Source organism: Coenobita brevimanus, chromosome 84 (assembly GCF_032717465.1).
Source record: "Coenobita brevimanus isolate Jiangsu-jjx chromosome 84, ASM3271746v2, whole genome shotgun sequence".
NCBI classification, from domain to species: Eukaryota; Metazoa; Arthropoda; class Malacostraca; order Decapoda; family Coenobitidae; genus Coenobita; species Coenobita brevimanus.
In genome coordinates this window covers 5,388,736-5,414,014 of record NC_137037.1, presented here as the reverse complement: position 1 = coordinate 5,414,014, position 25,279 = coordinate 5,388,736, and positions in this window count along the sequence as shown.

Sequence of the window (25,279 nt, the reverse complement as noted above, 5' to 3'; positions counted from 1 at the left end):
TTCATCTCCCTTCCCTCTTCACATCGATTGTCTAGTAGGGTAGCTGTAATTATACCACCAACGCCATCCTTCATAAGCCTCCCATCTTTACATGGTTTAGTCATCATGCCCAGCCCCATCACCCACCACGATATTTACCCATCCAGCACACCCCATCTATTCCTCTCTGCCTACCCCACCAACCTTTGACTTCCACCTTACCTCCTTACCTACAAAATCCACAGAGTATCGTCACAGAGCATCTTCCCCTGGCATGACCATTACTCCACCATCCCAGCCCATCCCACCCACCCCTCTCCGTCCACCACACAAACCTCTGACCTACACCTTACTGTCCCACCTACAGAATCCATCTTCACAGGGTGTCTTTCCCTGGCGTGACCCAGGAGTCCACCATCCCAGACATTCAGTCCTCTCCTCTCCACCCACTCTGACCATTTCTCCTCTGGTATGGTGAATATGGTAAAAATTGACTGCCGCAATTACCAGCCGACGCACAAAGCCCTCTCCTGTTCACAGTATTTCATTGTACTTCCCCACAGTAGCATTCCACCCAGCGTCGGAGCATACCACCCAGCGTCGTAGCATACCACCCAGCGTCGTTTATGAGTTGTGGGACTTTGAAAGGGTTTGAATGGAGAGAGAGAGAGAGAGAGAGAGAGAGAGAGAGAGAGAGAGAGAGAGAGCACAATGCGTCCTCACAGTGAAGGGGTATAAAATGAGAGTGGTAACGGAGGAGGAAGAAGAGAACAGAACCACACACCACTGACAGACGGAAGGAGAAAAGTTGGAAGTGAAAGAGAGCGAGTGGAGGGAGAAAACTGAGTGAGTTAAAATAAGTGAAGCAAGTAAAGTGAGGTGGTTGGTGGAGTGGGAAGTGTTTGTGAGAGTGAAGTGATTGGGGATGTAACAGAACTGGCAGTGACACAGGGGGAGTGAATGGCAAATTGAGTGAAGCAAATGGAGGACCAGAAACTGATAATGAGTGATAGGGAAAGTGATAGTGAGAGATATTAGTGAATGATGGGGCAAAAGTGTGAATGACGCGTATGTCAGAAGGAGAGAGAGTGGAGTGGAGTGAGGGGTGAAGGGAGTGAATGAATCAAGTGGTGGTGAATAAATGACAATGTTGTAGTGCTGCTCTCGGGTGTCTGCCCTTTCCTCTCCATCCTTCTTTCCTTCCATTCACTTCTGTCTTTCTTTCCTTCATTCTTTTGTTGTCCTTCTGCCTAAGGGTGACTTTACACGCCCTCTTTTGTCTTTCTTTCCTTCATTCTTTCTACTTCCTTCAGCCTGTGGGTGACTCTGCACTGAGTGACAGGCCAAATGGTTTCCTGGGCACCAAGAAATCATTTACTACGCTGGGTGGAAACCATATAACCAAATTTTGGCGCCTGGTGGTTTAGTGGGTAATTATTGCGCTCCAATCGGATTGAGCCGGTGATGGTTTATATCCAAGGGGTGGTTGGGGTTGATTGCTTATGTAATGCCACTCAGGGATGAGTGAGGCTGGTCACTCTCATCTTAAATGTCGGGACCAACTGCCTTGCCCCGGGCTCCTACGCTCCTCATGGGGCAATGTAGGATTGGATGATGGATGGATGGTATAATGCAGAGTGACAGTGAGTTAAAGCAAGTGATACAGTGGATGAACAAGACAGGTGCGTAGTTGAATGGCTAGTGACAGTGAATAAAATGAAGAACAGGTATTACAGTGTGGAACGAGTGGTAGAAGGATGTAAGTGGAAAGAGTAAGTAGCTGTGGGTGGCAAAGCAGATACGGTGAGTACCAGAGTAAAGTCGCGACTGGCAAAGCAATTATGGAAAGTGCCAAAGTCAAACCACCATATTGCAGAACTTCTGCGTATCAGAATTCTTTTATTCCCCGAACTGCATATCTTTGGAACTCCCTTCACCAGAATAGTTTCCCCCCAAACTCAACTTGAAGCAGTTCAAGTCCAACTGTTTCAGATTTTTTATGAATGGAGGACACCTGTAATCTGGTGTATAGATTTTTTTTTTCATTTAATTTGTTTTTCCTTCCTCTGTTCATCATCTGGAAAAAATACCATAAAGCAAGTGGCAGAGAAAATATAGCGAGTGGTAAAGCACAAATATATTGTGTGACAAAAAAAAAAAAAATATTACGAATAGCAAAGCAAATATAGCAAGTGACAAAGAAAGTATAGCAAGAAGCAAAGTAAATAAGCGAGTGTCAGTGCAAATATGGACAGTGGCAAACTAAATCTAACGAATGGCAAAGCACAAATATATCGCGAGTGACAAAGCAAATATATCGTATCAAAGTAAATAAACTAGTGGCTAAGCAAATATGGCGAGTGGCAAAGTAGATTCTTTTTATAACAGAACAGAGGAAAGAAAACAAATTAATAAACAAAAATAATCCATACATCAGATCACCGGCGTCCTCCATTCATAAAATATCTGTAACAGTTGGACTTGAACAGCTGTAGGTTGAAGTTTGGGGGAAACAACTCTGGGGAAGCGAGTTCCAGAGAGATGCAGTTCGGAGAATAAAAGAATTCTGATAGGCAGAAGTTCTGCAATATGGCTGTGTGACATTCCAATCATGAGCGCTACCAGATGCCCGTGTAGCACGAGGGAAGGCACGGAGAGGTGGCACCATGGACGCAACTTCGTCTGAGCATTTGCCATAAAAATATCTGTAAAATGATGCAAGGAAGGCAACATTCCTTCTTACTTGTAGGAGAGGTAATTTATTTATAATAGCAGGGTTATTAATAATTCCAACAGCTTTGTTCTGAATTTGGTCTAGTTGTTTTAATGCAACCTCTCCACATTCATTCCACAAGGGTGAACCATATTCTAGCTGAGAGTGCACATGACTTATAAATTATAGTTAACTGCTCGTCAGTGAAGAAGATACGGACTCTATACAATAATCCAAGTTTCTTTGAGGCGATTTTAGCAAGTGATCTGACATGAGTGGTCCAGCTGAGGGCATTGTTAAGTAAGACACCGAGAATTTCAGTACTTTTGGAGATGGGAATATTAGCAGCACTGAATGTGGCATACGAATCTGGCAATATCTGTCTATTAGTAAATTGTATATATTTGGTTTTACTAGCATTAAAAGAGACAAGGTTGTTTTGTCCCCATCCATTGATCGTAGTTAAGTATTGATTTAAGGAGATGGCTGTACTGAGTTGAGAGTTAGAGATACTAAACTTTGTAAATGGGTGTTTGAGTGTGAATGAACTGTGAAGTGTTGAGTCATCTGCATATGAATGGATGGGATTGTGGGTGACAGATAAGAGATCATTAATATGAACCAGGAACAGGTTTTGTGACAGAACTGATCCCTGTGGCACGCCGGCGTCAGTTGAGTGGAAATTGAACTATACATCATCGTCATACAGTATAACAAATGGCAAAGTAAATATAGCGAGTGGCAAAGCAAATATAGCGAATGGCAAAGGAACTATAGTGAATGGCAAAGCAATTATGGCAAGTGGTAAAGCAGGTATAGCAGGTGGCAGTACACATGTAGCGGGTAGCAGAGAAATGAGCAGAAAAGGGAATCTTAGAGGGAATGGTATATAGAGGGAGTTAAAGCGAGTAAGACAAGTGACACAGCAAGGAAGCCTCTGGACAAAGATTGAAGCGGAGGTGAGTAAAGCAAAATGAAGGATAAAGCCCACCGTCCCTTTAATGTGCACAGTTTAAACTCCTTCACTGTGACTCTGAGCCGCGGTGTTGTGAGGGGTGGGGGTGGGGGCTGAGGATGAGAGGAAGGGAGGAAGCTTTTACCTGGGAGGGGGGTGGGGGGGAGTGAGCGCTGGGAGTAAGGGCGGTGACAGTGAGCTAGCCTGGCCATAACCGTTCAGGTAATCTTACAGCCTCTTACGTGACAGCATGGTATCTGCAAACGGTTCGTGTTTCATAAATAACTACAGCTGCATACTTGAGTACTAGTTTTATGTATCATTGTGTATGTCTGTCTGTCAGTCTGTTTATCATTCACTCCTATATTGTCCCATCAGAAGCAGAGGGACGGGTTGAGGCTACTCAGTGAAGATCTCAAGGCAGAGTGACCAGTCACTCGCACCTGAATGGCAGTATGTGAGAAATAAACACCAACCACACCTCGAATGTATGCCTTTTTTTTTGTACCGGTACACATCCGGTTGGAGCACCTTACATTACTACTGTTTGTTGGCTATGGTCTCCTGGATTTCAGAAAAAAATCAGGATTTTTCATCTCTCTGTCTATCCACATATCAGTCTGTCTGTCCATCTGCCCATCTGTGTGTGTGTGTGTGTAAAAATCAGTTAATTCAACATGGTGGTTTCTGCCGGACTAAAACACTACAATTAATGATGGTGTAATTTAAGGTAATTATCGTAAAGCTTTCACTGGGGTGGACTTGGGATGTGTTTATAAAGGTCAGGTGAATCATTACGACATTACCTGGACAGCACGTAATTAATTAACGTGTTTGGTCCACGCTGACTCCTGCACTATAATTAACACAAATGATCCAGGATTTAAGACCATTCTTGTGATGGATGAACTGCGATGATATACAGGTATGTACATGTTACAGTACTTATTTAAGTAAGTAATGTACGGGAGCCTGCTGTACCGATAATCACTTTGTTTGTTTCTAATCACCACTACCACAGTCGCCGTTTTCCTAGTCACCGTCGTCATCATCATCATCATCATCATCATCATCAAAGCAGTCGAAATCAGTTTCCTACATTCACATGAGGTGGAAAGACTAAAACTGTTGCCGCAGATCTCTAGGAATGTGAAATAGGAGACGTGAAGCCATAATTAGGCCTTCAGTTCCCACCACTACTCTGCTGTAGGAGGTACGAGGATGCTTGTACTGGAGCCTGAGGTCAACACATTCCTTCGCAATACCCTGTTCACTTTACCTAGATGCAAAGTTGCCGTCTCTCCATCTTTAATAATAATCCGTTACAAGAGATTAACATAGGATATTATGCTGGTCACGAAGAAGTGCTGCGGACATGATGCCGAACAGTAGCATTATTTTATTGCTCTACTGAGTCACGTGAAATAAACCGCAAAGGGACGAAAATATCGGTCTTGTTAAAATGAATGAACTATAGGAAAAAGGAGGTGCCATTTCACCTCTCCCTCTCTCTCTCTGTCTCCCTACTGTGATTCAGCTCTTATAAGATTTGTTGCGATGAATGGGCCATTGAAGGCTATATCAGATATCACCAGTAAATAAGAAAGATTCCTCTGAACCAGGTATCAAGATTAAACTAGAGGACGTCACTGTACTGGAAAGATTGGTCGCTCTTTATGACGCGCTGGGAATACGTGGGCGGTATTTTTGATATCTTCGCGCAGAAATAGTAGTAGTAGCAAAAGTGGTATGTAGTAGTAGTGGTAGTAGTACTATGGTAGTAATAAAAGTAGTAGCAGTAGTAACAGAAGTAGTAGCTAGTAGTAGTAGTAGTAGTTATTGTTACTTATGTAATAGTAGTATTTGTTGTTTAGCCCCAGGTTCATGTGAAATGTGAACCCAGTGGACTGCAGGTTAAAGCCACCCATCTCGTACAGTCAACCATCCTTGTTCCTGGGGATAGGGAGGGAGTAGAGAGATGTTTGTATAACCGGACAGTGAAGCCGCTCGGCTGTCAGTGCCACCACATGAAGGCGTCCTTCTCCAGCAGCCGTTAACCTAGTGGAAACCTCGAATAAAAATCATTTGAGGTTGTTTGTTATACGGTACAAGTGTGGGCGTTTGATTTCAGTAATTATCAGTCAGCGCGTGGGTTAATTAGTGGTAATTAGGTGAATACAGTCATCAGTGTCATTTCAGTGGGTTAATTAGTGGTAATTAGGTGAATACAGTCATCAGTGTCATGTCAGTGGGTTAATTAGTGGTAATTAGGTGAATACAGTTGCTCAGTTTTTTTATTCGTTTATTAAATTGCTAAGGAACGGCCTCTTAAGTGAAGACACAATAATACATACACGAGTATGTATGATATAAATATCCTTATCCCTTCTCCGTCCTCCCTACCTTTCCTCTTCAAATCGCACCCCTCTATAACACATCTCTCTTATGATCTTTATCTCCTCACCCTTCCCTTCACCGACTTCTCCTCCTACCTCCATTCCTTCACCATTTTCCCCCATCTCCCCCTCTCTCTATTCCTTCACCTTTACCCCACACTACCCATGCTTCCCTAACTTCACCTTTTCTTCCTCTCATCTAACCTTTCCCCCCTATTCATTCACCTTCTCCCCCACCTCCCCCTCTTCTCATTCCATCACCTTTTCTTCTCTTCCTCTCATCTCCCCCTCTTTCCTATTCCTTATTCTCCCCTCATCCCCTTCCCTGCCGCGTCTGACCCCCTCATCAGGTATCCTTGTTAGCCCTACCTGGCGGCCACCTGAGGGCACCAAACCCACACAGGAAATATAAAACAAACGCCAGAGGGCAGTATCTCGTCTTATGCCTCCAGCTGCCTTTTTGCCTTTTTTTTTATTTATTTATTTTTTTTTTACCTCGTAGCATCTGTCTCACCTCTTTTCCCCCTTCCTCTTCTGTATCTTCATCTCAAGTAGTCTTTTTCTTCTCTTCCCTGCTTTCTCCTTTCTCCTCGGTTTGTTTATTCCCCCTTCCTTTCATATCATTTCGTCCCACCTCACCCAGCCTTTGTAAGCACGGAAGTAACATCTGTATATCTCATTTTCTTCTGTTTTCTATCTTCCCATGTTATCCTTTTCCTATCTCTATCTCCGCCTCCCAAGAATCATAGCACAACCAAGAAAAATGAATCACTCGTCTTGACCCTTCATCCACCTTTGAGCTTTTCGAATGTCCCTTATCTCGTCTCTCTCTTTTTTATTACCCTTTTCCCACTTTTTTTTTCTTTTCTACTGTATGTTCCCCTTTTTCTGACAGCTTCACGTCTCATGGCTTTCTTTTTTGTCCCACTCTTCTTACCTCACAGGAATTTTATTTAACCACGAGAAGGAATCACTGTTTCAGCCCCTACACCTTCTCACTGTCCTTTTAACTCTCTTGCGGTCAGTGTTCCCATTTTTTTTTTTTTCTGTCTTACCTCATCTTTAGCACTTCCCAAATCCTCTGTTGTGTTCCTTTAGCATCCTTCATGTTTTTCGCGTTTTTCATTTCATACTGCTTGGCAAAATATAATACAGTAACAAAAAATGTTCCAGGCAACTTACCTGGCCAACCCAATTACACATAAGCTTTTTGAATAATCCTTTCATGTCTCCTCATTCATTCTTCATATCCCTTCCTTTCTCCTTCATTTTCCATTTCATTCCACCCACTCGCTCTCCTTTTTTCCCCTTAATCAGTCCTCTTCTTCCTCGTACCTCGACTTACCTTCTTGACTCCCACATCTTCCTTCCTTAGTTTTCCCCTGCTCATTCCTTTTATTTAATAGTCTCTTCCTTTCCTACGTCATCCTCTCTCCCTTCTTTTTTTTTCGAATCTCTCTGACCACTTTTGTCTTTCTCGTTCTCCTTATTTTTTTTTTATTTCCCTTCTTTAATCATGTTGCTGTCTTCTGTAAAATACGATAAAACCAAGAAAAAGGATTCTCTTCACTTCAGCTCTGACACATCTTTTATTTTATCTCCTTTGTCCCGTATTTTCTCTCTTATTGTCTCCTTTTTACATCTTTTTGTTTCCTTTTTTACTGTCCATTACCTCCTGCCTCCCACTTTATTGTTCTTTCTTCTTTCCTCGTCGTTTCCTCATGTTCCTGATATTGTCCCTCTTGTCTTTAATAGTCTTTCTACCCCAAAACCATCATGTCAGACTCAGGGAAGACCTCTGTCAGGTTGAACGGGTTGGAAACAGTTAATATTAACCCTTTCACTACCTTGATTATTTTTCGTGTTATTCCTGGTACCGCCTGACTATGTTCACGTCAGAAAAGAAAAGGAAAGAAAACTAACTCATTGATATATGTTGTTTTCATGCAGGTGAATGTAATCGTGAGGCGGTAGGAAGTATAAAACATTTACGATACTGGGGTTCGGAGTGGATACAGACCACAACAGTTCTCTCTCTCTCTCTCTCTCTCTCTCTCTCTCTCTCTCAATGCTTCAGGGACGTACTTAAAGTGTATTAACCTTGTTGCCCGTCCCCGCCCCGGAGGGGCTCTGGGATGGGTATTGTTTTCACTTTGTTTCTCTGGCTGTCTGTCCTTAACAACTTTACGCGAAAACTACAGATGGGATTTTGACTAAAATTACAGGTATGATTGTTCTATGACCTTCTGATCACCTAGTTAATTTTGGGCCAAGGTCCCCCCCCCCCACCACAAAAAAAAAAAAAAAAAAAAAAAAGAAAAAAAGGGACGGGTAAAAATTGTTTTCTCCATAACTCATTTCAAATTCGTCATATCGACATGAAACCAAAACCTAAAGGTTTATCTTTCAAATCTGCATCCCATAACATACCTCATTACATCAGGGGGGTCACCCCCTAGTTAACAGTAGGGGGGTCAATGACAGGTGAATATGGCCAAGAACTTCAGATGGGCATAAAATCGTCAGTTTTCACCCGATTTACTCGAAATTTGATATGCGACATTTTTGACTAGATATCCTGTTTTGTTTATACGTCAGCACTAAAATGACTGCCGGGGACGAGTTTGCTGTGCCTTGGCACCGCATCTTGTTAACTTTGCACCAAACATCCCCACCTCTGGCACATCACTTCTCCTTCACGCCATGTCTATATATTCAGGTTCGTTTGTATAGCCTCTTTACTACTAGAGCCTCTTCCTGAAATTAATTTACTGTAATTGTCTCGTGGTTGCAGAATAGAACATGTGGATTTTACTTCTTTATATTCAGTAAAGTTGTAATTAATTGTATCCGAGCAAATTCACTGATATAAGCTTCACACAACCAGGCAGAATTTAGCTGCTGGAGGCCAGTGCGTTTAATGATGCACATTTTCATATACAAACAGTGAATACCTGAACTTGCAGGTTGTCGACGGGACAAAATTAGATTGAAAGTGCCAGGGGCGGCAGGTTAATTACAAGGGGCAGGTGTGTTGGGGTAAAGGGTTAAGGAGGGGGGGAGGGGAGGGGAAGGGAGGACAAGGTGATGGAGTATAAGGGAACAGGGGTAGGTGGGTGTATTAGTGATTGGAGAGGAAGACAGGGTTGGGAAAGAGGTTTGGAAGGAGAGGGAGAGAGGTTAGGTAGGATGGAAAAGTAGAGAGAGAGAGAGAGAGGGGGGGGGGATTAGGGAAATAATAGAAAGGAGAAAGAGAGGAAGGGTTAACATTTAAGCAAGGGGGCAAGGAGGGAGAGAGGGAGGTAAAGCTGGGACTGAAAAAGTACGCAGAGGGGAAGAAAAGTGGATAAGAATTGACAGAAAATGACAGGATGGGAAGGGTGGCAGGGGAAAGAATACCGGTTGGGAGGAGGAAAAGGAGGCAATGAAGGAAGAGGGGGAGGAAGGAGGGATTAGGATTAGAAACGTAAAGTAGGAGGAGAGGAGGACAGGAATAGTAAGAATCACAGGGTTCAAGTATGAAATCATCTTCCTCTCTCCCTGTTTATCTGTCTATCTGTCTGTTCCATCTCAGTCATTATCATTATCCATTTATCCCTATTTGTTTTGTCTGTGTGCCTGTCTCTTTCTGTCTTTCCGTTTGTTTGTCACTTACACTACCTGTCTTTCACTCATCGCAGTTGTGTGTGCAGAGAATTTTTACTGTTAGTTTTCTAATGAAGAACACTCACCTTTGATTTGGGGCTTTCTGCTTACTTATGTCATTCTACCTATCGGTGCCACTGTATGTATAACAGTTAAGGCCACATCACACATAGCCATCACAAAACTTTCATTACATGCCACTCAGTCTTCCAGACCATTATCATGCACTACCACACCACTCAGCTTACCTGTCTACCACACCATCTGCCTCAGTAATTCCTCCAAACTTCAACTAGTAATTCCCACAACTATCCGACACTACCAGCACACACATCCGCATAGTACACGGATCTTATCTAAAACCACCAAGCATCAAACAATAATCCAGACACTTTTCACAGCCACCCACCTACACACACATCTGTCTGGCACACAAACCCCACTGTATATCAGTAGGTTTCAGTCATTTTCCTCCATATTTTTCCACAGCCATAACCAACAGCCATCAGCTGTTTTCTGCAACCATTCCAAATAATCCCACACACCAACTCAAGCATCCCAAGACCAGATTGCCCATTCCACATGCAACCTACACCATTAATCTCCAATTATTATACCCTTAAGCAGTTATCAACAACACAAATAGCTAGGTTGTCCGAAGTAATTCCATACGACCAAATACAATTGATGTGTTTTCATCTGACGGACTGGGTCACTCACAATATGCATATTAAGTCTTTGTATCAAATTCTAAAGCCGTAGTTTACAGTAAGGTAGGAATGAGTCTCCTTGGGTACTAGTCAGGTCATCCGTCCAGTCTGGCTACAGCTGGCCATCCACTGATCGGACAAAGGTTACGGATCGTTGTCAGATAATAACAAACCGACTGTGCCACTAAAACTCAAGCCAGACAAGCATCCCACACCACCCACCATATCAGCACTCCCATCACTTACTCCAAAACCATCCCAAATAATGCCACACCACCAACATAGAACAGGCAACTCCACATGCAACACACTCCACCAAACCAGAATAGGCAACACCACATGCAACACACACCACCAACCCAGAACAGGCAACGCCACATGCAACACACGCCACCAACCCAGAACAGGCAACGCCACATGCAACACACGCCACCAACCCAGAACAGGCAACGCCACATGCAACACACGCCACCAACCCAGAACAGGCAACGCCACATGCAACACACGCCACCAACCCAGAACAGGCAACGCCACATGCAACACACACCACCAACCCAGAACAGGCAACGCCACATGCAACACACACCACCAACCCAGAACAGGCAACTCCACATGCAGCACACACCACCAATCTTCTCCAAATATTCCACACTACTGGTATTCTCCTAAACACAAAATTTATCCCAACTGATGGCACACCACCAACTGCCACAAAAACGCAAACCAGACACACACCACAAACGTTGCATAACACACCACCGCACTGCCAGTATATATTTCTTCCTACACTTTTCCACTTTATATTTAGTTATCCTGTCCCTAAAGGTCAGACACCATTTTTCCATAACATAATTACGCTCTAAAATTATATTAAATGACCTACTACTACTGAACCACAGAGCCACAAGCATTTCTTTGAGGCACCTATTAACTACATTTGGTCCCCTCCCCCCCCCTCTCACCACCACCACCACCACACTTAGCCAACCCCCCCCCCTCACCCCCTACACTCTGCCAATGCCTTTTACCAATTTTACTCTGAAGCGGTAATTACGAAATTTTAAGAGTTGGTGTTGACTTCCGCCAGCGTTTCCCTGTAGGTTGGCTGGATTAGGTTGCTTTCCCTTACCCGTTCATGCGTGTGGATGCTCTTCTGCTGCCTGCCCACCTCTCCCTTTGCCTCTTTACCACCCGTACTTACTTTTTCACCTCCTTTCCCCAAAATTTCGGTCCTTTTCCTTGGTATATAATTTTCTGCTTCCTACCTTCTTTTTACTCCCTCTCTGCCTACCCTCCTTTCACCTGCCTTCACCACTTCCCATCTTCCATTCTGCTTCCATTCCCCCTTCCCTTTTAGTTTCTGCCCCCTCTCCTCTCCTCCTTTCTAACTGCTCTTGCCTTTCTATCCTCTCTTGCCCCTCTGCTCATTCATTCTGCCTTTTGGAAATCCCCCCCTCAGCGCGCACACGCACACGCACGCACGCGCGCACGCACACACACACACACACACACACACACACACACACACACACACACACACACACACACACACACACAATGTGTGTGAGCATTCTGTATGTGTACAGTTGTATGTGTATCTCTCACATCCTAATAAATCACTGGTATTAGCATCAACAGAATAGATCCTGGACACTCCATTTCCAACGTAGTTTTTACCCATGTGCTTAGATTACGGCAGTGTGTATGGGTGAGGCGGCGGAGAGGGGGATGCGGAGACCAAGAATGAGAGGGCGGGACAGGATGGAGAGGTAAATGAGTGAGGGTGGTATGAACTGGAGAGAGGTCAGTCTGACTACAGAGGATAGGGTCAGTCAGTTTGTTTGTGCCCTTCCCTTCCGGGTTTTAGGCATCTGGATATACATAGGTAGATAGACAGACAGATAAATGGATAGACAGACAACTGCTGAAGAAAATTCTGTCGTTTAGGTCTGCATAAAATAAGTGTAGAATCGCACGCGATCCATGAGAGCTTGTTACCTTGTGACGACTATGATTTCCCTCAGCCACGTAAAATACTGCGGTGTGAGCCAGAATGTCCTTGTCCAAGTGATTTCATAACACCAAGAGAATTGAACAGCATATATAAATATTTTTTTTTTACTCTTTTTAGGATATATGTTAGCCCGCCTGAAGTTAAAGGAAACCAGATATAACGATAGAAAAATTTTTAACTTTTAGGCTGCTGGGATTACTCTAACACACACACACACACACACACACACACACACACACACACACACACACACACACACTCGATTGCATCTGAAGTAGCAATCAATGATCACTGGATTAATTTATTGGTAACTAAGCCGTACGTCATTATCACTGTACCTTTGATGGTTTGGCCGGCACGACACAGGTACTCGGTCCACCAACGCGCTTGTGTTTAGTATTCTTTCTTTACCCCGAACCATTTTATCACATCCAGGGAAGACCTCTGTCAGGTTGAAAGGGTAGGAAGCAATTTAGCCTATATTAATCCTTTCACTACCTACATTTTTTTTTTAATGTATTCTTGGTATCCCCAGAGTTTGTTCACGTCAGGAAAAAAAAAAAATGGGGAAGAAAACCCTCGTGCTGAAAAAGATATGAAGTGAAATAGGCTATAACTCATTGACATTTGGTGTTTTCATGCAGGTGAATGTAATCGTCGGTCGGTAGGAAGTATAAAACATTTAAGATACTGGGGTTCGAAGTGGATACAAACGACAACAGTTCTCTAATTATTTTGATGCGTCTGGTACGTACTGAAATCGTTCCTACCTTGTTAACTTTGGACCCAACGTCCCCACGTCTTGTTCTGTTCTCCACCACGTCTCCTTCAACCCATGTCTGTGTCTTCAGGTTCTCTTATCTGTCCTCCACCCGCTGACGAGAGGAGCTTAAGACATCCAGTAGACATGGCTGGAAGGAGATGTGGAGTATCGTACCAGAGGGATGTGGGTATGTTTGGTGCAAAGTTAACGAGGATAATACGATTTTAGTTACGCTCCTGAGGCACCAAAGAATGGTAGAGAAATGTTGGAGTCTGTATTACATTAAGCCCCCCCACCCACCCACTCTTGCATCCTTCCTCATATCTTGACAGTTTTATTGTCGCAATTGTTGTATAAAATATTGGGTGGATATTCATGTAAGATGTGATGTGATGGACAAAAGTAAAAAAAAAAGTACGTGTATCTTCACCAGCAACAGAGATTCAGCTAATAAGAGTTGCCCCCTTTTAGGTACTCATAACTGAAATCTGTCATAACGATCCTGATGCTGTTTGAGAACTTTGTGGCCCCGGTTATGGTAAATTATTGGAGAAAAACCTGGTACTGCCTACCTAACAGCATGCCAGATTAACACCAACAGTAGTTGGAACACATTCACCCTCTGTACTAGTTTCAGTAATCGTAGTAGCAGTTAATCTTTTACAGTGGGAAGATTATACGGCTGTCTAAACAGTAACCTAAATGGTGAGTGAGCAGATTTGTCCGCATGGCATTAGTGATCCAGTGGATTGAGACAGCACCAGTGATGCCAGATGTGCCAATAACAACGGGTTCTGTTCTGTTATTATCATATTAACATCTTGTATACCAGGGTTGTTGTATGTTAATGATGCAGTTTGTCAATACAACTTCTTATGGCACGACGGACTTGACTGTGTCTGCTCCTACTTATTGTGTTAACATCCAGGTCAGTGTGTCTGCTAGTTTGTCACATTATAACCGATCTGGATCGTCGCAATGGCTTGGTAGCAGCCATCGTTCTCCTCAGGATTTGCGTGTGCCCGTAACCAGGGGTTCGAAAAACCAAACTGAGATGATCTTTGAAATGGATGCTGGTAGAATGTACTGTACCTTCATAGCCTGTGCTTGCATTTGGCCGCACCAGGCATGTTTGGCATCATCATCGTCGTCGTCGTCTCACCTCCGATTTCCACCTTGTACGAGTGTATGGGTGAAGTCTGATCCGGGTACAAAGAAAGAGAAGTCACACAAGTAGGAGAACAATGAATCAGCTGTCCAGTGGTCGACAGTTATTTACATATCATTCAGGCCTGCGATATGTGTACGTGACAGCTTCTTTCACTGAAGATCAAGGTGTGAAATTAATATCAGGTAGAAAAATGTGTAGCAGAGCAGGTATTTGCCATATTTTTCCGCCTTCATGTTTATTAATCTTAGTATACTTGATCATCAGTAATAGTCGTCATCCAGTGTCATTCCTCTCTCGTTTTGATTCTGAATTATTCCTTCCCTCTCCATACACTTTGTTTTGTTCCCTCCTCTTTATATTTTTCCTTTCCTTTTCTTTACTTGTAAATGATTTTCTTCTAGTTCTCCAAGCCCATCCTTTCCTATCACAGTTCTTAATTCTTATTTGCTGCTTCTTTAATTTCCTAATTCTTCTGATTCCTTTTCCTCACCATCTCCTTTGCCGCTTCGCCCGTTTCAGTTTTCCTTTATTAAATTATTTTCCTTCCTTCGTTCATCAACTTTCTTTCCTTTTCATGTTTTTCCTTCTCTTTCTTTACTTCCCGTTCCAATCATTTCTTTCTCATGTCACTATCTTCGTGTCATAGTAGTCAGTATTTCAGTATTATGATTATCATCCTCGCACTCTACCTCCCATTGGGTACAGGGTCAAGCAGATTGTGGTGGACTTGTGACTCTCTTCGGTGCTTATCTGCCCCGTCAGGTTCCTAAGGATTGCTCCATGGTTCCTTCCAGAGGTGCAGGTCTTCAGAGATTTGAAGACACTGAGTCTTCAGTCCCATTCCAGGCTCTTCGTCATCTGTTTTTGGAACATTCATCCATTCACAGAGGCACCGTCTCTCTATATGTTCGAAATTAGACACTGATGTTGGGTTTGGGAAGGTGTTCCCAAATTTGTGAGGGGAGAAAGTCTTCCTCGGCATATCCCATGGCATAGCTACCGATACTTCCCCGGCATATTCCATGGCATAGCTACCGATACTTCCCCGGCATATTCCATGGCATGGCTACCGGTACTTCCCCGGCATATCCCATGGCATAGCTACCGGTACTTTCCCGGCATATCCCATAGCATAGCTACCAGTACTTCCCAGGCATATCCCATGGCATAGCTACCGGTACTTCCCCGGCATATCCCATAGCATAGCTACCAGTACTTCCCCGGCATATCCCATGGCATAGCTACCGATATTTCCCTGGCATATACCATGGCATAGCTACCAGTACTTCCCCGGCATATCCCATGGCATAGCTACCGGTACTCCCCTGGCATATCCCATGGCATAGCTACCGGTACTCCCCTGGCATATCCCATGGCATAGCTACCGATACATCCCTGGCATATCCCATGGCATAGCTACCGATACATCCCTGGCATATCCCATGGCATAGCTACCGTACCGATACATCCCTGGCATATCCCATGGCATAGCTATCCCGGGCATATCCCAGCACCCACCAGTATCCCAGTCCATGCCAGCAACACCTCTTCACCCACTCTACCCAGTTCCACCCTTAAACCAGTGCACCGATAGCCCTGTTTTTAGACAGACACTTTCATAGGCATAACCTGCATCGATGTGGCTGCAGTATATTAAAATAAGTTTACAGATGGATCTTAAGTGACCTAATGACCCTAAGGGACCTAATGTGATTGACATAGACCTGAACTGATCTACTTGGGTCTGAACATAATTAAAAGGAAGTTGAAGGACTAGAATGGAACTAAGCTGACCTGAATTGATGGGGATGAACCTGAAGTTGCTTTAATGGACAGTGATGGGATCTGAACTGAATTGAACTGATAGGAATTGATATGGCTGGGTGTAATTGGATCTGAACTGAATTGAACTGATAGGAATTGATATGTCTGGGTGTAATTGGATCTGAACTGAATTGAACTGATAGGAATTGATATGGCTGGGTGTGACTGGATCTGAACTGAATTGAACTGATAGGAATTGATATGGCTGGGTGTAATTGGATCTTAACTGAGTTGAATTGATAGGAATTGATATGGCTGGGTGTGACTGGATCTGAACTGAGTTGAATTGATAGGAATTGATATGGCTGGGTGTAATTGGATCTTAACTGAGTTGAATTGATAGGAATTGATATAGCTGGGTGTAATTGGATCTGAACTGAGTTGAATTGATAGGAATTGATTTGGCTGGGTGTGACTGGATCTGAACTGAGTTGAATTGATAGGAATTGATATGTCTGGGTGTAATTGAATCTGAACTGAGTTGAATTGATAGGAATTGATATGGCTGGGTGTAATTGGATCTGAACTGAATTGAATTGACAGAAATTGATATGGCTGGGTGTAATTGGATCTGAACTGAGTTGAATTGATAGGAATTGATATGGCTGGGTGTAATTGGATCTGAACAGAGTTGAATTGATAGGAATCGATATGGCTGGGTGTAAATGCATCTGAAGACCCTTAAGGAACCAGATTCGACTTTTTTTTTCTTTTATGGAATTGTAGTAAATTGAGGTGACTGTCTGAATTGAGGGTAATGAACCGTACGAGTAATGAGTGTAAAGTGCCTCACTGGAGCCGAAATTGCCTGAGTGGTTATGAATAATTATTAAGTCATTTGAATGGAGTTAAATGGAAGTGAACGTCCTGGATGGACCTTGAGTTGCCAGAATGAACCCAAGTGGACATGATGGACCTGGATGGATGGAATAGACTTAAATGAACCCAATTGTTTTTGAGTGGCAGAAATCGGCCTGAATTATCTTGTTTGGATCCGCACATGGCTGAAACTAGGATACTTAAAAGAATGGCCCTGCTGACTGCTTGAAGACACATGGGTGGACCTGAAGTGACCTGACTGGGCCAGAACGGCTGTGGCGACCTGGAATGGATCTGAAGTAGCTGACACTGGCCACTGGATGTATTGATTGGTACACTGGATGTATTTATTGGTACACTGGATGTATTGATTGGTACACTGGATGTATTGATTGGTACACTGGATGTATTGATTGGTACACTGGATGTATTGATTGGTACACTGGATGTATTGATTGGTAACTAAGCCATACGCCATTACCACTCTTCTTTTGGCGGTTTTAAAGGCACCACACAGGTACTCCAGCCACCAACACCATTGTCTTTAGTAGTCTATCTGCCGCCAGATCATTTGACCAAACTCAGGCAAGACCTCTCGGTTTGAGAGACTTACAGTTTCTATTGACCCTTTCACTACGTTGACCTCTGTTTCATTAATTAATCTCGCCAGACGATTACATGCGTCACTAAACGAAAGGAAAATCAAAACTCTTGAGCTGTGAACGATATAAAGTGACTCAGATTAGAAATAATTTAGGGTTTTCTTACAGCTTAATGTTGTCGTTTGTCGGTACCAAGAACTAAATAATAAAGAAACTAAAGTCCGGTTGAGATGTGGACGGCCACATATGTCAAAATGTTTGGTGTCTCAGGAGCGTAGTAAAATCTTATTATGCTGGTTAGCTTTGGACCTGACGTACCCACCTCCCTCTGGCACCAGACTCCACCACGTCCCCTTCCAGCCACACCCATGTCTCCAGTCTACTCTTGCCACCGATCATCGTTATCATGATCATGATGACGTCGTCGTCGTCGTCGTCATGGCAACCCCATTATTCCCTTCCAGTAGGTGAGTTGGATTTTGACTCGGAAACAAAGAAGGATAGCTCAGAAAATTCGGAGAGTTAGGAAACAGTATGTCCAGTGAATAGCCCACAGAATAATTCACACATCATTCAGGCCTTCAGAATCCATACGTGGCAGTATCTGTCACTGAAGACATAGGTGTGAAGCCAGTTACATGTATGAAAAGAGTATATCAAAGCAGGTATTCGCATTTCCTTCCATGGTATCCATCCATCTGTGTATGCTTCACCAACACTGCTTTTTACAGTATCATTCCATCAAGTTCCTCTCATGTTTACGTTCTTAACCAGTCTTTATCTGCCCATCCCTGTGATTTTGTTCCCTCCCTTTGTTTTATCCTTTCCGCCTTTCCCGATTTCCACATATTCCTTTCCTTGTCATTGTTTTACATTTTCTCCCTCCCCATTTCCTTCCCTTCCCTCCGCTTGTTGGCTTTTTAATCCAATTCCTCTTTTCTGTTTCTCTCATATTCCCATTCCCCTCATTTCCTTTCCTATTCACTTCCTTGTCTCATCATGTACTTAATTTGTCTTCTTTAATTCCCGTATTTTCTTTACCTCCTTCCTTTGCTTTCTCTCCCCGTCACTTCTTTTTCCTTCTCTCTCATTCCCCTCATTTTGTTCTCTCCTCACTTGCTTTATTTCTTGTTTTTACCTCTATTTGTTTCCTTTTTCTGTGTCTAGTTTTTCCATTTACGTTTCGTTCTGTCCTCATTCGGTTTGTCTCTCAGTTCTTTCCAGCCTTCCCCTCCTCCAGCAAGACCTTAACCCACATTGCAGCTTTTTTTTTTTTTTTTTTGAAGCGCGGGAATTATTTGTATATTTAGCCGACGAAAGTGCAATTATGGGATTAAGGCGCAAACAAACAACGGACTGGTGGATAGGGGGTGGGAGGTGAGTTGTTGGTAATTACTTTTTTTTTTTTTTTTTTTTTACCCCTCAGGGTGATGGTTTATCCTTGCTAAGCGGGTAATTTACAAAAGCACTTAATTACGGTACCCTATTTAAGAGGAAGCATTAATGGATTCCCGCGTAGTGGCCAGTAAAGGTTTAGGGCAGGCCTGGTGGTGGTGGTGGTGAACTACCGGGGTCACTGGATAATTAAATCATTCACTGCTTCTCAGAGTCTAACATTAAAGGGGAGAACTTTTCCTTGCCTAAGTGGACTCGACTCTTGATAACTAAAATGTAATATTTAAATGATATCCTGCCTACTGAAGGATTAGTTGAAATAGGTTCTTGTCAATAAAGGATCAAACTATGCAGAGGACAGTGTTTCCCCTCACATGGACATAATTGTGTGATGGACGCTGCAATGAACAACTGATGCCTGCTGTGAGTGAGGTAATATCCTTTAAAGGACAGTGTCTTGGTGTTAGTCCTAAAGGAATACCAACATACGGTCAGGGCGTTAGAAAGTGTACGCGGGACTGTTTTTTAGACTGTCAGGTGAAGAAAATCGTCTGTCGCAAACCTGAATAACACCCAGCCAACGCGTGTTCAAAAATAAGGGAACCTGTCAAACTAAGTGGCTTCGTCTCCATTTTGGTGTGGTTGCATATAAATGAGGTGTTTTAGTGGTGGTGTGAGGTGTGCTAGTCTCTCTCTCTCTCTCTCTCTCTCTCCATGGATGCATGACACTCCAAGAAAACATTCCGCTTTTCGATGGGATATTATCGAAGAAAAATTACAAATTTTAAGGTATTTAAGAGATGTACACAAAAATCAATACCCTCACCATTAATTACGAATAATATTACGGTAATCATTCGAGGCAGTTTTGGAAGTGCTCAGCGTCAACACCGCAGAGAATAATCCAACGATAGCAGTTACCCAAAAGTGCAGAATTTAATAGTAATTTGTCTGGCGGTAATAAGAGTAAACGAGATCACTGTGTTACGGTGATAATCGTAAGTTGTTTTTTAGTTGTTGCTTTAGTTTAGGTATACTGGTGGTAGATACTTGGATTTTCTAAGAGTTTTCGCTAAAGGTTTCGACTTTGTGTTGGGTTCATGTTACAGTTTTTTCAACTGTATAATGTTGTAATAATTACCTTAGCTGTGATTAGTTACCAGCTTTTGCGATTTTCTTTCACACTACGATGAGTTTAATCTTCCGTGGAATAATTGCATCAGGTGACAGCAACAGTGAATCAAGGGGTTATCTTATTGAAGGGGTTAAGGAGAGTGTCTAACCCCATATCCTAAAGGAGTAAGTCTTGACGAAGTAACTTCATCAGGCGACAGCAGGAATACAATACATCATAGGGAAAGGTTAGCTCTGGCCAGTATTTTGTTGTGGGCTGCCACTTCAACTATTATTAAGCATCCTGTCAGTATTCAAGTAGTAATTAATCGTATAATTGCAATTTATCATTGATTAAGCGTACTTTTAGCATGTTTCAATAGGTGCTCATTATAACACGTCGTGAGAATGTTCTCTGTTATTATTCGTTAGGTTTTATCCCAGTATGATCATAACCGATTCAGAATAACGAGTTTATTGTTACATTTATCAGCCCTTGGGCGACGAACCTGTGGCGGGAAAAACCGTCGACCGAGAGCCTGAATAAAAAATGAGTCGTCAGCTGTTAGGAGGATTCCTTTTAATACTAAAGCCGTCTGGCGATGGCTTGAGAAATATAAGTAATTCGTTGCCCTGTACTTTAGGGTCCAGTTTTCATGATACATCAGAACTGTTAGTGATTATCAAACAGCACTCATGTGAGGTCATGCGGTGATTAAGGATAAGGTTATCCAGAGGGAAAGGGGGATGAGGTCAGGTAGAGGCTGGCTTGGTGTCATGCGGGTGGTAGTGTGAGACAGTGAGGGGGGGGGTAAGATCATACCTTGTCGAATGGTGAGGGTGATGCAGGGTGAGTGGTGTGGTGTCATGCAGAGGCAGGGGTGGTGTCGTGCAGGTGATGGTGTGAGATAATGCAGGGGAGGAGGTCACGTAGAAAGTGGGGTGAGTAATTACAGCTCGTAGGTAGGTGAGGTCTGATCACAACTTGTAGAGGGGTGGGCCCTTGCGGGGATGGGAAGGTGGGTGTCGTGTCAAGCAGAGGGGGTTGGGGTGGAATCATGCAGGATTGGGATGTGGTGTCATGCAGCGGGAGGTTTGGATGGGGTCTTGCAGGGTTGAGTGGGTATAACATCATGCAGAGGAGATTGGGGTGACAATGTAGTGTGGGTGAATGGAGTGTCATGCAGAGGGGTTGGGATGAAGTCATCTAGAAATGATTTGGGTGAAGTCATGCAGAGGGGTTGGGGTGGATTCATGAAGAGAGGTTAGGGTGGAGGCAGTCAGAGGAGTATGGACGGAGTTATGCAGAGGGGTAGGGGTGAATATCATAAACACGAGGTTGGGTTGAAGTCATGCAGATGGGACTGGGAGTGAGGTCATGCAGGTGTCACCTCCGGGCACCGCTGGTCCTTACTGTGTGGGAGAAACAGGCGCACTGAGTCGCCCATGTAAACAAAGCCAGAAACCTTGGGTGCGCCTCTCACCCTTCTGTCTCCGATATCAGCAGATCTTACCCACCGGAAAGAATTCTTAAGAATAGAACATGGGGCCGTGTCTTGCTCCTGCCTGTGTGTGTGGAGGGGGGGGGGGGTAGAGAGAGAGAGAGAGAGAGAGAGAGAGAGAGAGAGAGAGGGTGGGGGGGGGGAATGTAGTGGTGTTAAAAATAGAGATGTGGCGAAGAAAGGAGAGAAGAAAGAAAACGAATATTTGAGGATACGAGAGGAAAGCAGGGGAAAAAAGTGATAATTGAAGAGCATAAAGTAGAAGAGGAAAAAGTAAAGCCATTGAAGTACAGTAGCGTGAAGAGTGCAGAGTGGAGAGGAGTGGACAAAAGATGAAAGGATACGAGTGAGGTGGAGATGGAAGAGGTGAGGAAAGGAAGAGATGCGTGGAGAGGAGAGGACGGTGATTGTGATGCTGTGTTGTATGCTTCCTAGTAATTTCATCTGGACGTTCCCAAGTTCACTCGAGCAGACTTTACACCTGAACATGCTTCACCATGCTTCCTCACATGCTCCACCATGCTCCCTCACATGCTCCACCCTGCCTCCTCACATGCTGCACCATGCTTCCTCACATGCCTCACCATGCTTCCTCACATGCCTCACCATGCTTCCTCACATGCTCCACCATGCTTCCTTACATGCTCCACCATGCTTCCTTACATGCTGCACAATGCTTCCTCACATGCTTCACCATGCTTCCTCACATGCTCCACCATGCTTCCTTGCATGCTTCACCATGCGTCCTCACATGCTTCATCATGCATCCTTACATGTTCCACCACGTTTTCTTACATGCACCACCATGCTTCCTCACATGCTGCACCATGCTTCCTCACATGCTGCACCATGCTTCCTCACATGCTGCACCATGCTTCCTCACATGCTGCACCATGCACCCTCTCATCCTTCATCAACACCACTTCCATACTTCACTTTTAATCATTCTGGTTCTGCCTTTACGTTTCTGTCACCACCTCTCAACTTTCACCTCTACTCCCCCTCTTTCATACTGCCTTCTTAATTTTCCATGTTGCCTCTTTGCTCTTTGATGCTTCTTCCTTACTCGTACATCTGCGTTTCTTCACAACCTTCCACACTCCTTTCACCTTCTTGCTCCGCCACCCCTTGTCGTGTGTGTGTGTGTGTGTGTGTGTGTGTGTGTGTGTGTGTGTGTGTGTGTGTGTGTGTGTGTGTGCAGTCTCTCTCTCTCTCTCTCTCTCTCTCTGATCTTAGTAGGTAAAAAAAAACGTGGAGTCATGAAGTCATCATATTGGCTACTCAGATGGATTCAAGGGGTCTTGGGCCAGTTCAGCAGTTTTATGAATCATGGTGACGATTAGAGACAGGGACACGGCAGGGGCTGGTAAGGGGACAGGGACACGGCAGGGGTTAGTAAGGGGACAGGGACACGGCAGGGGTTAGTAAGGGGACAGGGACACGGCAGGAGTGGTTGAGGGAAATTTACAGGGGTGGGTGTGGGGGCCGGTATGGGTGGAGGGACACGTTAAGGTGGGTGAGGAGGCCGGAAAAGAAGGAGGGAAACCAGCATGTGATTGGAGGCATGGACACGGCAGGGGTGGGTAAGGGGGCAGAGAGACGGCAGGGATTGGTGAGGGACACAACGAGGGTGGGTGAGGGAGCCAGTGAGGGAGCAGGAGAACCAGCATGTGTTGGTAGGGCTCGTCAGGGAAGGAGAAGAAGATGACGAAGTCAGAAGCTGAGAAAGAAGACGGGTTATAAACATCTCTAGGCTACCCGAGCATCATAACGCCATAGGCAGATTTAGTTAAGTTCCAGTCTTCCCGTAGAATACTGCACAGGTCATCATGTGTGACATCAAGGTCCTCAGTTGTTCTCCCTGGTGAACATGGCCAAACTGTGCCCAGCAGTCTGACGGCCATAAAATTAAACTCGGGTTCTTCCAGTTGCGAGGAAGGTGCGTTGACCAATACTCCCGTGGCGTTCTTGAGAGGGAACGGGGAGGGAAAGGACCCAGTGTTTAGGGTTCAGAGCCTATAATGACCTGACAGTCTGACTTACGGCCGGTCCACTGACGTATGATGACTGGACATACTCGACTCTACGTGCCCCCCTCCCCCCCTTTCTCTCTCTCTCTCTCACACACACACACACAGTATCATCTCAGTGGTGGCATGGTGCTCTGCACACACACACACACACACACACACACACACACACACACACACACACACACACACACACAGTATCATCTCCTCAGTGGTGGCATGCCGCTCCACTTCCACATTTCTTTTATATTGCAGTGTTGTTTTCACGCCGGTGTATAAAAATAAACCCCCTGGTGTAGGATGGCGTCAAAGTTTTGACAAGGAGAAATGCGTAGGAGTGCGTGTGGGTTGATGGCAGGTAACAATGGAGGATTTAGAAAGAGCACCAAATGTTTTTCCTTCCCTGCCACAAAGGCTTAAAGCAGAGGGTGCTCTCAGATGCCATCGGGTGCTGTAAGTGTTGTGTTGCACGCTGCTGGTTTGCCAGTGGGGATGGCATCAGTTGAGTGTGTTCATCAGCTAAGCTGTTCTTTGTAAATGAAACAAAAAAAAAAAAAAAAACATTCAGGGGCCGAATGCTAATCATCCCCCTAAATGAAACAAAACATTCATCTCCCCAAAAGGTTGTTGGGTAAGGTACAAGCTACCCCCAAATCAAATTTGACGAAAATTTGCAAAACTCTACGAAATTCAGCCACCGTGTTTCACAAAAAAGCAATACATACCGGTATTAATGAAAAAAAAAAAGGGGGGGGCATAATGCTAATCGCCTGCCAGTTTATATATATATATATATATATATATATATATATATATATATATATATATATATATATATATATATCAGACAGACACAAACATCAGCAAAAACTATATTGCTTCGCCTTGCTATAGGTGGGCGATAAAAATTCAGATTATTCTACGGTATTTAGTTAGCGCGTTTCAATGAAGCCAGTCCATATTAAAAAAATATATGGCGGCTGACATTCCGTTGTCTCTGATCAAATCCTCACCAAAATACCGGTAGGCTTCTTCACATTCACATAGTTGCTACTTCCTGAAGGTTTGGTGATAATTTGTCCACAACTTTTCGAGATATTTTGGCAAAACACACACACACACACACACACACACACACACACACACACACACACACACACACACACACACACACACACACACACACACATCGACAAACCTATATCGCCTCGTCTTGCTAAAGGCGGGCAATAATAAGTAAGCTGGGAGTGATAATATATGAATAGCTAACGTTGTTTTTAGAGGCTGAGTAGAAGGAAGTTGTAACTCAGGCTCCGGAAAAATAAATCATGATAAGATATAATACCTCATTACGAAATATAAACTCATTACATGGTCATGTTTACGAGCTGCAAAGTAGGTGATTTAACCATTTGACCTCTGGTTTCCTGTAAACCTAATTATCTTGTGTAGGCTGAAAGAATATACAAAGTTGGCATATCCCAGTTAAATTATAAATCACTGGGGATAGTTTCGATCATATATAAAAAGATACATAAAATTATTATCTGTGGGAATTGCTGAAAAATGAATAGTGAGCATAGTACTAGGAGAGGAAGAGAGGAAAATATGTTAGAGAGAGAGAGAGAGAGAGATTGTCGGCATGTTA